This window comes from Marmota monax, unplaced genomic scaffold (assembly GCF_021218885.2).
Source record: "Marmota monax isolate L192 unplaced genomic scaffold, Marmota_monax_Labrador192_F-V1.1 WCK01_AAM20220418_F8-fsc00001, whole genome shotgun sequence".
In the NCBI taxonomy this organism is placed as follows: domain Eukaryota; kingdom Metazoa; phylum Chordata; class Mammalia; order Rodentia; family Sciuridae; genus Marmota; species Marmota monax.
In genome coordinates this window covers 23,490,923-23,505,563 of record NW_026693777.1, presented here as the reverse complement: position 1 = coordinate 23,505,563, position 14,641 = coordinate 23,490,923, and positions in this window count along the sequence as shown.

Below are 14,641 nucleotides of genomic sequence, written 5' to 3'. Positions count from 1 at the left end.
TATGCCCTGAAGTCATTTCTTAATTTGAACGTTCCATTATTTTTGTCATCTGGAAAGACAAGAAATGCGAAATGGTTTATTCTGTAACCCATCAGACCATGAATCATTTTACTTTCCTTTAAATTTTGCTTGAAAACTAAATATCTGCTTTCTGTACTTCATCCGTCTGTATTTGTACCATATTATATAGGACTACAAGGAAAAAAAAAATACTTACAGGTCCAAGATATCCATGGCCAGAGCAACAAGTTCATAAAATACATTTTTATTTTCAATATTAACGTAAGTAGGAGTTTTAATACACATGATGCCACCACATGCAATGAATCTCCTGTCCTCTAGCTTCAAATGTCATTTTTCTCTATTTCCTTTAAGCCCTCAGTACAATCTCCTGGGACCTGTCCAGCTTCCATTAACAGTCTCCTCAAGTTCACTCTCTGTTCATTATTTAGGCCCAAAGCCAACACCAGCTGTTTTAGGTCTATGTTCCAGATACACTCCACTTCCAGATACAAAATTTTATTCTGGTTATCTGTTGCTGCATGAAAAATTAACACATTGATTTCGTCAGCTTTTTTGTTGCCTTGACCTGACAAAAACAATTAAAGGAGGAAAAGTTTATTTGGGGGCTCATGGTTTCAAAGGTCTCAGTCCATAGGGGGCTGACCCCATTGCTCTGGGCCCGAGGTGAGGCAGAACATCATGGCAAAGAGTGTATGGGAGGAAATCAGCTGAGGACATAGAACCAAGAAGCAGAGAGAGAGAGAGAGCTCTTGCCATGACAAAATATAAACCGCCAAATTACAGTCCCAGTGACCCACCACCCCCAGGAACAATCTACCTGCCTACGGTTACTATCCACCTAATCCCCATCAGGGGATTAATGCACTGATTGGGGAAAGCTCTCAGAACCCAATCATTCCACCTTTAAATTTGCTTGTATCGTCTCACACATGAGCTTTTGGGGGACACCTCATTTCTAAGCTATAACACACATAATGCCTTTACAGAGCAACCAATCATTTTGCTATATTATACAATTCCTGTGGCTCAGTAATTCCAGGAAGGAATACTAGCAGTTTAGTTCTGCCTTTGCATATTTAAGAAGTTGCACTTGGACCATTGCTGGAGATGAAAGATCAGGGTGTTGGAGCTGAAACTGCCATCCTTTGGGCCCTCTCTATATAGAGAGTTATAGGGCTTTTATTATAATCTTTTTGCATGGGGTGGTTAGGCCTTCCCCAAGGCGTGACTACCTCAAGGGCTCTTGCACAAATGTTCCAGTGACCAAAGACGTAGCTTTATTTTCTTTCCTGTTGTGTCATCACAAGTCATGTAGAAATATGTCAAGAGAGGGAACAGATACTACCTACCTCTCAGTGGATTTGGGCTGATGCTTTAAAATTGCCTCAATAATTTTGGCTTTTTAAAAATTTGTGTTAGTTGGTTATACATGACAGTTGAATGCATTTATGTACTTTGATATATCATACATAGATGGGATATAATTTCTCATTTTTCTGAATGTACATGTTGCAGAATCATATTGGTCATGCAGTCACATATATACATACAGTAATAATGTCTGTTTCATTCTACTATCTTTCCTATGCCCGCATCCCCACCCCTCCCCTCCTATCACTTCCCTCTATCTAATCTAAGGTAATGCTATTCTTCCCCAAACCCCCACCTACCCTCCCTTATTGTGAATTAGCATCTACATATTAGAGAAAACATTTGGCCTTTGGTTTTGTGGGATTGGCTTATTTTGCTAATCATAGGTTTTCTATCATGAGACCTCTTGCAGAAATTTTCTTTAGAAATTCAATTCTCACTTTCAATGGAAGAACTGTAGTATCAATTTTAATAGCTATATTATGGATTTTGAAGCATCAGTTAACATGGCAATCTCCCCTTTGACCTCCCTGCCCTCTTGAAACAGTTTAGACCAGACCCCAATGACCCAATTTACTTATACATAGCCTTTTCTCTGGTCTACATAGTATCCATTTCTGATCATTAGCTATTAAAACAAAGCAATTTAAAATCAATTACACTCAAAGATAAGAGTTTTGAGTAAGCATCCCTGGCCTTCGAGTCTAAAGAGCACTCCCATTGTGCAATTGACTTCTTTATCCCCATAAAGGACCTAAAATTGAAGGCATTTCCCCTTATCACTCAAAGACAAATATCTGCTTGGAGTTATGCACTCATTTAAAATAAGTGAAAGGGGAAATTGTCACCTTTTTGGTATTAACAGGCTATCAATTCTGGTAAGTGAAATTTTCCATGATCTCTTTCTTCTGCCTAAGAGAATACACAAAATTGACATCCAGATACAAACATTTATAACAAGGGTAGGTCATCAAGGCAAAATTTTGGTTTTGTGCTCTAGTCATTTTTATTTTAAAAGCTGACCAGAGCTTCAGGCTGTTGTATAAAAACAAAGAGTTCAGTAGCTGAACTACTGCATAGTCCCTAAAAAAATGTTCTGTATATTGCATACCATTGCATAAAACTTTTGGGTCACATGTGCAGTGTAACTTAATTAAATTAATTTTTATTGATCAAAACATTCTGAATCTAAAATATGCTTACTCATTGTATCAAATCCTTCAGCTCATATAGTCCACAACATTGTATGGTTTGACCTCTGAACACAATATTTTCTATTATCACACAGAGGGCATTGATGAATCTTTTTTTTTTTTTTTTTGCAGGGGGAAGTGGTGATTGAACCCCTGGATGCCTAACTTCTGAGTTAATCCCCAACCCCCTTTTTAAATATTTTATGTAGAGACAGGGTCTCATTGAGTTGCTTAAAGCCTTACTAGGTTGCTGTGCTGACCTTGAACTCATGGTCTTTTTGCCTTGTCCTCCAGAGCCACTGGGATTACAGGTGTTCGCCACCTGCCCAGCGTCATCCCTTCATCAAGTGTAAAGATCTCATTTCTTCCTTTCAGAAAAGATGAGAGGTCACACAAACTTTGGATCTTGACTGTTTGCCATAAAGTTCTGGAGACAAACCACCCAAAAATGATTATTTTTAAATGTCAAAAATAAAAACTTTTAAGGCAGTTAGTTTACAAACAAAAATTGATTTAAAAAGAAAAATATATATCATTCCACTGAATAATCTCCTGCATTTCCACATACCTCCATAGCTTTCTATTATCTTCCTTGATAATCTTCAATATTAATTACACATGTCAAGGAAATTCCTCAGGGCACTTATTTGGAAGTCTTAAAATTAACATGAGGCTTTAAGAGCTTTTGTTAAGGTAATAATTATATTTAGTCCTAGATAAAGTCAAACTCACTAATGATATAATAATTTGTATATAAAAAACTGTACATATATATCTGTTCACACCCACATTTTTTTCATATGTAAGAAATTCTCCAAAAATTTCTATATGATATTTGTCTACTGGTCCTCAAAAAGGAATTTAAAAATGAGGCATATCTAAGTTTATTTTATTTGAAAGTGTACAGAGCAGAGTTATATCATAGAATCAGATTCAGAATTGCTTGAAGTAATGCAGAATGTGTGATTCCTTCTAGGGGCTGGACTTTATGCAACTTTGAGAGCTACAGCAGTCTATAAAAACCGTTGATTCCATATCTATTGTTGAGCTTGACTGGTCAGCCAGACTGGAAATCACAAAGGAAAACTGGATGTGGATGAAAGCAGGTATAAAGAAGCACTTGCAAGAATGGACTAAGGCACAATGAAAAACTGGAGCGTTTAAAAAATATTTGGAACTAGGGTCTGACTCTTGCTGTATCCAATCCCAATACCATAGCCCTATAAGAGAAGCTGGTGCCTCCAACCTGTGGTTGCATATTCGCTTTGCAAGAGCTGACATCTTGGTGCACTGTACCAGTCTTCACAGCTGCCTCATTTCTGTCTTCCAAATCTTACACAAAATATCCTGTAGCCTATATAAACCCAAAATCATGCAAGGAAGGAAGTTATAAAACATACTATAGCCCCTGTAGCTATAGTCAAGTTGGCCTAGTCCAGAGCTCACGGGAGATACATGGTAGAACCCAGGAGACCTGCAACCGACCGGAAGAACAGGCCTAGCGGCCCGCCTGTGTGGTAGACACATCACCCCAATTGGAGGAGGGGCAGAGCAGAGCCACCGCCCACGCCTGAAAGGTAGGCAGACCTGCGACCGACAGGGAGAACAGGCCCAGCGGCCCGCTGGCGTGGTAGACACATCACCCCAATTGGAGGAAGGGCCCAGCTGCAGCCCGCAAGGTAGGCAGACCGCGCGTCCTGGAGAAGGGGCCCAGCGGCCCGCCGGCCTAGTTGAAAGATCACCCCAATTGGAGGACAGGCACAGCCGCTGCCTGCCCCAGCAAGGTAGGCAGACCTGCAACCTGGAGAACAGGCCCAGTGGCCCGCCAGCGTGGTAGACAGATCACCCCTATTGGAGGAGGGGCCCAGCCGTTGCCCACAAGGTAGGCAGACCACTCGACCCAGAGATGGGACCCAGTGGCCCGCCAGCATGATAGACAGATCACCCCAATTGGAAGAGGAGCACAGCCACCGCCTGCCCCAGCAAGGGAGACTTTGCAACTATACAAGAGCAATATAAATATATAGGGGGAAAATTCAATAACACAACAGTTTCACCAAGCAGAAAGAAATGTGAGCAGTATGAAAAGACAAGGAAAGAAAGGACCACAAGCAATGCAGGTCAACTCAACTTTAGAAGAGGTAATATCTGCAGCAGATGGAATGTCAGATAAAGAATTCAGGATTTACATGCTTCAGATGATCTGGAGTCTCAAGGAAGACATTATACAGCAAAATCAGACAATGAAAGATCACTTCAACAATGAATTACATAAACAAATCCAAGAAGCAAAAGATCAACTATACAGGGAGATAGAGTTTATAAAAAACAAACAAACAGAAATCCTAGACACGCAGGAAGCAATAAACCAAATTAAAAACTCAAATGAGAATACTACCAGCAGAGTAGAACACTTAGAAGATAGAACATCAGACAATGAAGACAAAGTATTTCAACTTGAAAAGAACATAGACAGCAAGGCGAGACTTTTAAGAAACCATGAGCAGAACATCCAAGAAATATGGGATAACATAAAGAGACCAAACTTAAGAGTCATTGGGATACAGGAAGGTATAGAGGTTCAAACCAAAGGAATGAGCAATCTGTTCGACGAAATAATACGAGAAAACTTCCCAGACTTGAGGAATGAGACAGAATCCCAAATCCTAGAAGCCTACAGGATGCCGAACATGCAAAATCATAAGAGATCCACACCTAGACACATTATAATGAAGATGCCCAACATACAGAATAAGGAGAGAATTTTAAAAGCTACAAGAGAAAGGAAGCAGATTACATTTAGGGGTAAGCCAATCAGGATAACAGCTGATCTTTCAACACAGACTCTGAAAGCTAGAAGATCCTGGAACAATATATTTCAAACGCTGAAAGAAAAAGGGTTCCAACTAAGAATTGTGTACCCAGCGAAATTAAGCTTCGGGATGGAAGATGAAATTAAAACCTTCCACGATAAACAAAAGTTTAAAGACTTTGCAGCTAGAAAACCATCTCTTCAAACCATCCTCGGCAAAACATTACAGGAAGAGGAAATGGAAAATAACAATGAAAACCAACAGTGGAAGGTACTACAGTAAAGGGAAAAAATAATAAAAGAGGAAAAACAAACCATGTTAAATAACATAAATAAACAAATATGGCTGGAAGAACAACCCATATCTCAATAATAACCCTAAATGTTAATGGCTTAAACTCACCAATTAAGAGACACAGGCTAGTATAATGGATCACAAAACATGACCCAACAATATGCTGCCTACAGGAGATGCATTTGATAGGAAAAGACATACATACACTGAAGCTGAAAGGTTGGGAAAAATCATATCACTCATATGGACTTCAGAAACAAGCAGGAGTGTCCATACTCATACTAAATAAAATAGATTTCAAGACAAAGTTAATCAAAAGGGATAAAGAGGGACACTACATACTGCTCAAGGGAACCATACACCAACAAGACATAACAATCATAAATATATATGCCCCAAACAATGGTGCAGCTATGTTCATCAAACAAACTCTTCACAGTTCAAGAGTCTAATAGACCACCATACAATAATTATGGGAGACTTCAACACACCTCTCTCACCACTGGATAGATCTTCCAAACAAAAGTTGAATAAAGAAACTATAGAACTCAATAATACAATTAAAAACCTAGACTTAATTGACATATATAGAATATACCACCCAACAACAAGCAGTTACACTTTTTTCTCAGCAGCACATGGATCCTTCTCAAAAATAGATCATATATTATGTCACAGGGCAACTCTTAGACATTATAAAGGAGTAGAGATAATACCATGCATCTTATCTGATCATAATGGAATGAAACTGGAAATCAACGATAAAAGAAGGAAGGAAAAATCATGCATCACTTGGAGAATGAACAATAGGTTACTGAATGATCAATGGGTTGTAGAAGACATCAAGGAGGAAATTTAAAAATTCTTAGAGATAAATGAAAACACAGACACAACATATCGGAATCTATGGGACCCATTGAAAGCAGTTCTAAGAGGAAAATTCATTGCTTGGAGTTCATTCCTCAAAAAAAGAAAAAAACAACAAATAAATGATCTCACACTTCATCTCAAAGCCCTAGAAAAAGAAGAGCAAAACAACAGCAAATGCAGTAGAAGGCAAGAAATAATTAAAATCAGAGGTGAAATCAATGAAATCGAAATAAAGAAACAAGTGAAAAAATTGACAAAACTAAAAGTTGGTTCTTTGAAAAAATAAATAAGATCGACAGACGCTTAGCCATGCTAACCAAGAGAAGAAGACAGAGAACTCAAATTAGTAGCATATGGGATGAAAAAGGCAATATCAAAACAGACACTTCAGAAATACAGAAGATAATCAAAAACTATTTTGAATCCTTATACTCCAATAAATTAGAAGATAGTGAAGGCATCGATAAATTTCTTAAGTCATATGATCTGCCCAGATTGAGTCAGGAGGATATAGACAACCTAAACAGACCAATATCAATTGAGGAAATAGAAGAAACCATCAAAAGATTACCAACTAAAAAAAGCCCAGGACCGGATGGGTATACAGCAGAGTTTTACAAAACCTTTAAAGAGGAACTAATACCAATACTTTTCAAGCTACTTCAGGAAATAGAAAAAGAGGGAGAACTTCCAAATTCATTCAAGAGGCCAACATCACCCTGATACCTAAACCAGACAAAGACACTTCAAAGAAAGAAAACTACAGACCAATATCTCTAATGAATCTAGATGCAAAAATCCTCAATAAAATTCTGGCGAATCGGATACAAAAACATATCAAAAAAATTGTGCACCATGATCAAGTAGGATTCATCCCTGGGATGCAAGGCTGGTTCAATATACGGAAATCAATAAATGTTATTCACCACATCAATAGACTTAAAAATAAGAACCATATGATCATCTCGATAGATGCGGAAAAAGCATTCGACAAAGTACAGCATCCCTTTATGTTCAAAACTCTAGAAAAACTAGGGATAACAGGAACATACCTCAATATTGTAAAAGCAATCTATGCTAAGCCTCAGGCTAGCATCATTCTGAATGGAGAAAAATTGAAGGCATTCCCTCTAAAATCTGGAACAAGACAGGGATGCCCTCTCTCTCCACTTCTGTTCAACATAGTTCTCGAAACACTGGCCAGAGCAATTAGACAGACGAAAGAAATTAAAGGCATCAAAATAGGAAAAGAAGAACTTAAATTATCACTATTTGCAGATGACATGATTCTATACCTAGCAGACCCAAAAGGGTCTACAAAGAAACTATTAGAGCTAATAAATGAATTCAGCAAAGTGGCAGGATATAAAATCAACATGCATAAATCAAAGGCATTCCTGTATATCAGCGATAAATCTTCTGAAATGAAAATGAGGACAACCACTCCATTCACAATATCCTCAAAAAAAAAAATACTTGGGAATCAACCTAACAAAAGAGGTGAAAGACTTATACAATGAAAACTACAGAACCCTAAAGAGAGAAATAGAAGAAGATCTTAGTAAATGGAAAAATATACCCTGTTCATGGATAGGCAGAACTAACATCATCAAAATGGTGATATTACCAAAAGTTCTCTATAGGTTTAATGCAATGCTAATCAAAATCCCAAAGGCAGTTATTGTAGAAATAGATAAAGTAATCATGAAATTCATATGGAAAAATAAAAGACCCAGAATAGCAAAAACAACTGTAAGCAGGAAGTGTGTATCAGGCGGTATAGCGAAACCAGATCTCAAACTATAGTACAGAGCAATAGTAACAAAAACAGCATGGTACTGGTACCAAAACAGGCGGGTGGACCAATGGTACAGAACAGAGGACACAGAAACCAATCCACAAAATTACAACTATCTTATATTTGATAAAGTGGCTAAAAGCATGCAATGGAGGAAGGATAGCATCTTCAACAAATGGTGCTGGGAAAACTGGAAATCCATATGCAACAAAATGAAACTGAATCCCTTTCTCTCGCCATGCACAAAAGTTAACTCAAAATGGATCAAGGAGCTTGATATCAAATCAGAGACACGGCGTCTGATAGAAGAAAAAGTTGGCTACAATCTACATACTGTGGGGTCGGGCTCCAAATTCCTCAATAGGACACCCGTAGCACAAGAGTTAATAACTAGAATCAACAAATGGGACTTACTCAAACTAAAAAGTTTTTTCTCAGCAAAAGAAACAATAAGAGAGGTAAATAGGGAGCCTACACCCTGGGAACAAATCTTTACTCCTCACACTTCAGATAGAGCCCTAATATCCAGAGTATACAAAGAACTCCAAAAATTAAACAATAAGAAAACAAATAACCCAATCAACAAATGGGCCAAGGACCTGAACAGACACTTCTCAGAGGAGGACATACAGTCAATCAACAAGTACATGAAAAAATGCTCACCATCTCTAGCAGTCAGAGAAATGCAAATCAAAACCACCCTAAGATACCATCTCACTCCAGTAAGATTGGCGGCCATTATGAAGTCAAACAACAACAAGTGCTGGCCAGGATGTGGGGAAAAGGGTACACTTGTACATTGCTGGTGGGACTGCAAATTGGTGTGGCCAACTTGGAAAGCAGTATGGAGATTTCTTGGAAAGCTGGGAATGGAACCACCATTTGACCCAGCTATTCCCCTTCTCGGTCTATTCCCTAAAGACCTAAAAAGAGCATACTACAGGGACACTGCTACATCGATGTTCATAGCAGCACAATTCACAATAGCTAGACTGTGGAACCAACCTAGATGCCCTTCAATAGACGAATGGATAAAAAAATGTGGCATTTATACACAATGGAGTATTACTCTGCATTAAAAAATGACAAAATCATAGAATTTACAGGGAAATGGATGGCATTAGAGCAGATTATGCTAAGTTAAGCTAGCCAATCCCTAAAAAACAAATGCCAAATGTCTTCTTTGATATAAGGAGAGTAACTAAGAACAGAATAGGGAGGAAGAGCATGAGAAGAAGATTACCATTAAACAGGGATGAGAGGTGGGAGGGAAAGGGAGAGAGAAGAGAAATTGCATGAAAATGGAAGGAGACCCTCATGGTTATACAAAATTACATACAAGAGGAAGTGAGGGGAAAGGGAAAAAAAACAAGGGGGAGAAATGAATTATAGTAGATGGGGTAGAGAGAGAAGAGGGGAGGGGAGGGGAAGGGAGGGGAGGGAGGATAGTAGAGGATAGGAAAGGCAGCAGAATACAACAGACACTAGTATGGCAATCTGTAAATCAGTGGATGTGTAACCAATGTGATTCTGCAATCTGTATACGGGGTGAAAATGGGAGTTCATAATCCACTTGAATCAAAGTGTGAAATATGATGTGTCAAGAACTATGTAATGTTTTAAACAACCAACAATAAAAATTTTTAAAAAAATGGTAGAACCCAGGTCTTCTGACTGAATCAGGGACTAATGTCCAGCATTGGCCACAGAGGAAGAAAAGTCCAGAAGACAAACAATAAGATGCAATGCACTTGAGCTGTTATGACATCCATGGTGATATAATAAGGTCAACCACTCTTGCTCAACAAGCAGGAAGAATCTGGTAATTTGGTTTATGCACAAGGCACATTTTGATAGAAACTTAACATTTCCTGTGACCTTCACTGTCATTCATTATTTATGCTATTGTTTGAAGCAACTACTCTCTTTAGGCAGTTCTTGCTAAGTAAATATGATCTCGAACATAGTCATAAAGATTAGTTTAATTGCCTAATTATCATCATTTGCTTTGCTTCAGTGAAAGTAATTATATTCCCATGTTGAGCCATTGGATCCCTGACCATATGAAAATACAGTGCCTGCCCAGAGAATAAGGTACTATTAAATATTCAGGTATTTTGTTTCTCTACATTTATGATTTGTTTACCTAATTAGAAAGATGGTAAATGACAAATGTAAGTTTTTTTAAAACGAAAGCATTATAAAATTTTTACTTTTGCTCTAATTCATGATACCATTTTTCCTGTTTCTTTTTTTTCCCCCATCACCCATTTAATTGGGACTTGGGCCTTAGGATCCATAGCTGAGACTAAAGTTTGCGTGTTGCATTGTCTCCTGACTGCAGTATGTGCAGCCTAGAGGAGCTACACAAGACAGCGTACTGTGGGGGAAAAGGAAGCCAGGCTCAAGCAATTCATCTAGATGAGTCCAATGGGATAGAGAAAAAATTTAAAATTCAGGCTTATAGAACTAAGGAAATGACTGGAGGAGGATTAAAGCAGATGAAAAAAAATAGGGATAAAGGTAGAAATGAAAGTCACGTCCCAAAATTTTTAAAGCAGATTTCATATTCTGGTGTGTGGAACTGCCATGAATTTGAAGATCCACATGGGCTCTTTAGAGGGAAATGACATTTTAACCCTGAAGAGACCTAGAATAAGACCAATCACAAATGTTGGCAATTATCATATAGAGCCTGTGGCTTAAAGAAGTTGAAGAATCAGAGCCAAGTCTCATAGGGACTGAAATACAAGGGCCAAAGCCTTGCAGCTCCCTCTAGTGATCATTGAAGCTTTCAGGCCTGTCCCAGGTCCCATCATGACCACCACATAGAGTCCATTCTTCCCTACTGCTGTAGTTCTAAGATCATTCTAGAATTAGAAAGTACTTGATCAGTACATAAATGTGGTATCTTCTCTTTTCCACCATGTCTACTACTACATAAGAGAACAAGCAAGCAAGGCTGTGTCACAGGAAGTTTTTGGGGGGTCAGTCACAATTACTCTTGTGTTTACTCATGAGGTGCAGGAGAGCCCTGACATGAATGACAGGGGATTTGGCACCTGCTCTTGTGGCTGGGGCATATTTGCTTTTAGAATAACACTTGCTACTCTTTATTTTCAAGGCAAGCCTAAGATTTCCTCTTCAACTAGTTTTTTATTTCTTCTTCTTCTTTTTTACCTTGTTCTGGAAACACATATCAGGTACATAAAACTGTCAGAATACTATATCAGAGCCTCCAGAGGCTTCCCTGGGAATTAAGAGGAACTATGAAAAATAATAGAAATTTTAAAGTATTCTTCTCTGGAAAGAAAAAGTTATATTTTATTCTGAAATCATCTGAACATGTCATCAGGGTTTCCCCTTTATTTATTCACTGCTAGAATACAGACAGGACTGAATTGGTAGGTGGACTAACCAAAGTCTATTTGCAAGGAGTATGAAAATTTAAGGGAAGTCATTTTCAAGAGAAGAATGATGAGCTAACTAGGTTTGGTTTTTTAAGTTGTTGAAGTGGATAGTGACAGGTTCAGTGTGATAGATATGATGGAATTTTTCCCTGTTCTTTCCATAATTCTTTGCCAACCGTAGGAGAAAGTATGTGATTAAAAACTGAAACAGTTTTAATATATTTCATGATGTTTTAGGACCCCTTCATTGTCTTGTAACATAGAAAGAGGCTGGTTGAGGCTGGCCTAGTGACCCTTTTCATGGATCCCTGAAGGTGTGACATGATGTGTTACTCAGTTTTTTGGTGATAGTACCAGGCACAAAGCGGTACATACAGGAGCAATCGTGGGATCCATTAGGAGCAGATTTCCATTTGTGTATTCCTGAAAAATTCTCCCCAGGGACATCCGCAAATAATTGGTTTTGAAAATTATTTTCAAAGAGCCTGAGTATCTTGCATCAGAAGGTGTGAGAAAATAACAAATTTGACTTGTTATTGTTTGTGTGAGTCTTTATCCACCCAGATATTAATGAGGCTTAGGGCATTTGGTTATTAAAATAGTTAGAAACCGTGTTAGTTTCCTACGGATAATGGAACAAATTATTACAAAATGGGTGGCTTAAAACAACACAAATTTATTTTTAAACAGTTTTGGAGGCTAGAAATCCAAAATTGGGGTGTTGGCAGGTTTGGTTTCCTCTGGAGGCCCTGAGGGGAATCTGACCAGGTGGTCTTCCTAGCTACTGGTATTGGCCAGCTATCTGTCTGCTGGCTTGTGGTCATACACCACTTCAGTCTTCACCTCAGTGTCTTTATGTGGCTTTCACCTCTCAGTATAAATGTCTGTATCATTGAATTTAAGACCTTCTTAGGTATAATCTCTGTTGAACTAATTACATCTGAAAAACCCCCATTTACAAATATGGTCATATTCTAAGGATCTGATGAATGTGAATTTTGAGTGCCCATTATTCAACCCCCTACAGAAACTGCAACATCTACTAGGATTTTCTCATCATCATTTTTACTATCTCTCTCTCTCTCTCTCCCTCTCTCTCTCTCTCTCTCTCTCTCTCTCTCTCTCTCCCCCCTCTCCCTCTCACCCACCCTCTATCAAAGTTCTCCCTCCCCTTTTAAAAATAAAGAGGTAACATGACTGCTGTCTTGTTGACATGTGCACAGTGAAGTTAGACTTGGATTCAGTCATCTGTGTATTATGGACGATGACTTGTATTTTCAAGTCTGTCAGAATGTGTACATATGTAAAACTCCTAACTTAAGCAGCAACCCTGAGTCCTCAGAGGAAATAAATGTCCTTTTCAAGTCACAATTGAAACAAAACCCACCAAAGTCATTTTTAAACTTTATAAGATAGATTGGTTATAGGAAATTCTTTGGTGTGTGTGTGTGTGTTTGTGTGTGTGTGTGTGTGTGTGTGAGAGAGAGAGAGAGAGAGAGAGAGAGAGAGAGAGAGAGAGAGAGAGAGAGAATGGGAATGGAACCCAGGGCCTCATACATGCTAGGCAAGTTCTTCACCACTGAACTACATCTTCAATCAGCCCTTTTTAAATTTTATTTTGAGACAGGGTCTCACAAAGTTGTCTAGACTGGCCTCCAACTTGCAATTATCCTGTGTCAGCTTCCCAGGTCACTGGAATGACAGGTGTGTGCCACCATGCCCAACTTGAAATTCTTTTTTCAATTAACTATCCCTAATGACATTCCCTTTGGTGCCCATTTTGAAGCCAGAATGTCTTTTATGCAGAATTCCATTCTTATGCTCAATTTAGGATGACTATATAAGACTATCCATTAAAAGATAGGAAAAAAACCATCTAAAATAATGCAGAATTCAGGAGAAGAATCCAGGAAAGTTGTCTAAGTCAATTGTTTGGAAGAACAATGGCTAGTGAAAGTCAATCAAGACAATATAAGACAGAATATCACGACAAGATAAAAGATAACCGAGATTCTAAAACACCTGCTTTCAATTGGCTTAGTTTTCCAATTCAGTGTGAGGATGGAAAGGAGATATCTATATAAATGAATTTTTACTTTAGATACTTAGAATCATATTGTATTCTCTAGCCTTAAAGGAAATGGCAAGGGACCAAAGCCATCTTTGCTAGCACTTCCATCTGCAGTATGAATATTCTGCTCCATTTCCAACTCCTTGAGCTACTTGATATTATTCATATCTACACTTTGTACTGTTTTCTATGAATTTCCTCTTGTATAATTGATCAGAAACTAAAATTACCTGGGTTTGTTATTCATGCAAAGATGTTACTTGTTTAGTATAAGGATGTTTTAAAATTTTTTATTCTCTAGAACAGCCTCATAAATTCTCCACTTCACATAAAACCATATGAGAAAATGAAAAGTCTTTAAATAAATGATGACTGATGAGGTCATTTGGGATACCATAATTTTTGCTGTTTTTCAAATATGGACATCACTTTATAGTTAGTTTTAAAGGTTTTAGTTCTCATAATAGACTGAGTTCATTGAGGACAAAATTTGTGCCTTATTTATATTTGGGCTCAGGTTTTGGCATTGTGCATAACATAATTTTAAAAGCACTCACTGAGTGCTACTCTAAGTCCCAAACCATGTTAAGACCAGACACTGTTTTCACAAAGAGAACATTTTATTTGTGTCCCCAGGGAGAAATTTTGGACTATTTTCTACGTCTTTCCAGGAGGCCCATGGTGGAACATTCTAAGGAGGCTTTTCTCCCCTTTTGTTCCTGAGGCCCTGCTTGGTAGTGACCCACTCTGTGGCTAAAATTAATTAAAAGCATCTCACACAAGGTAGAAAGATTATG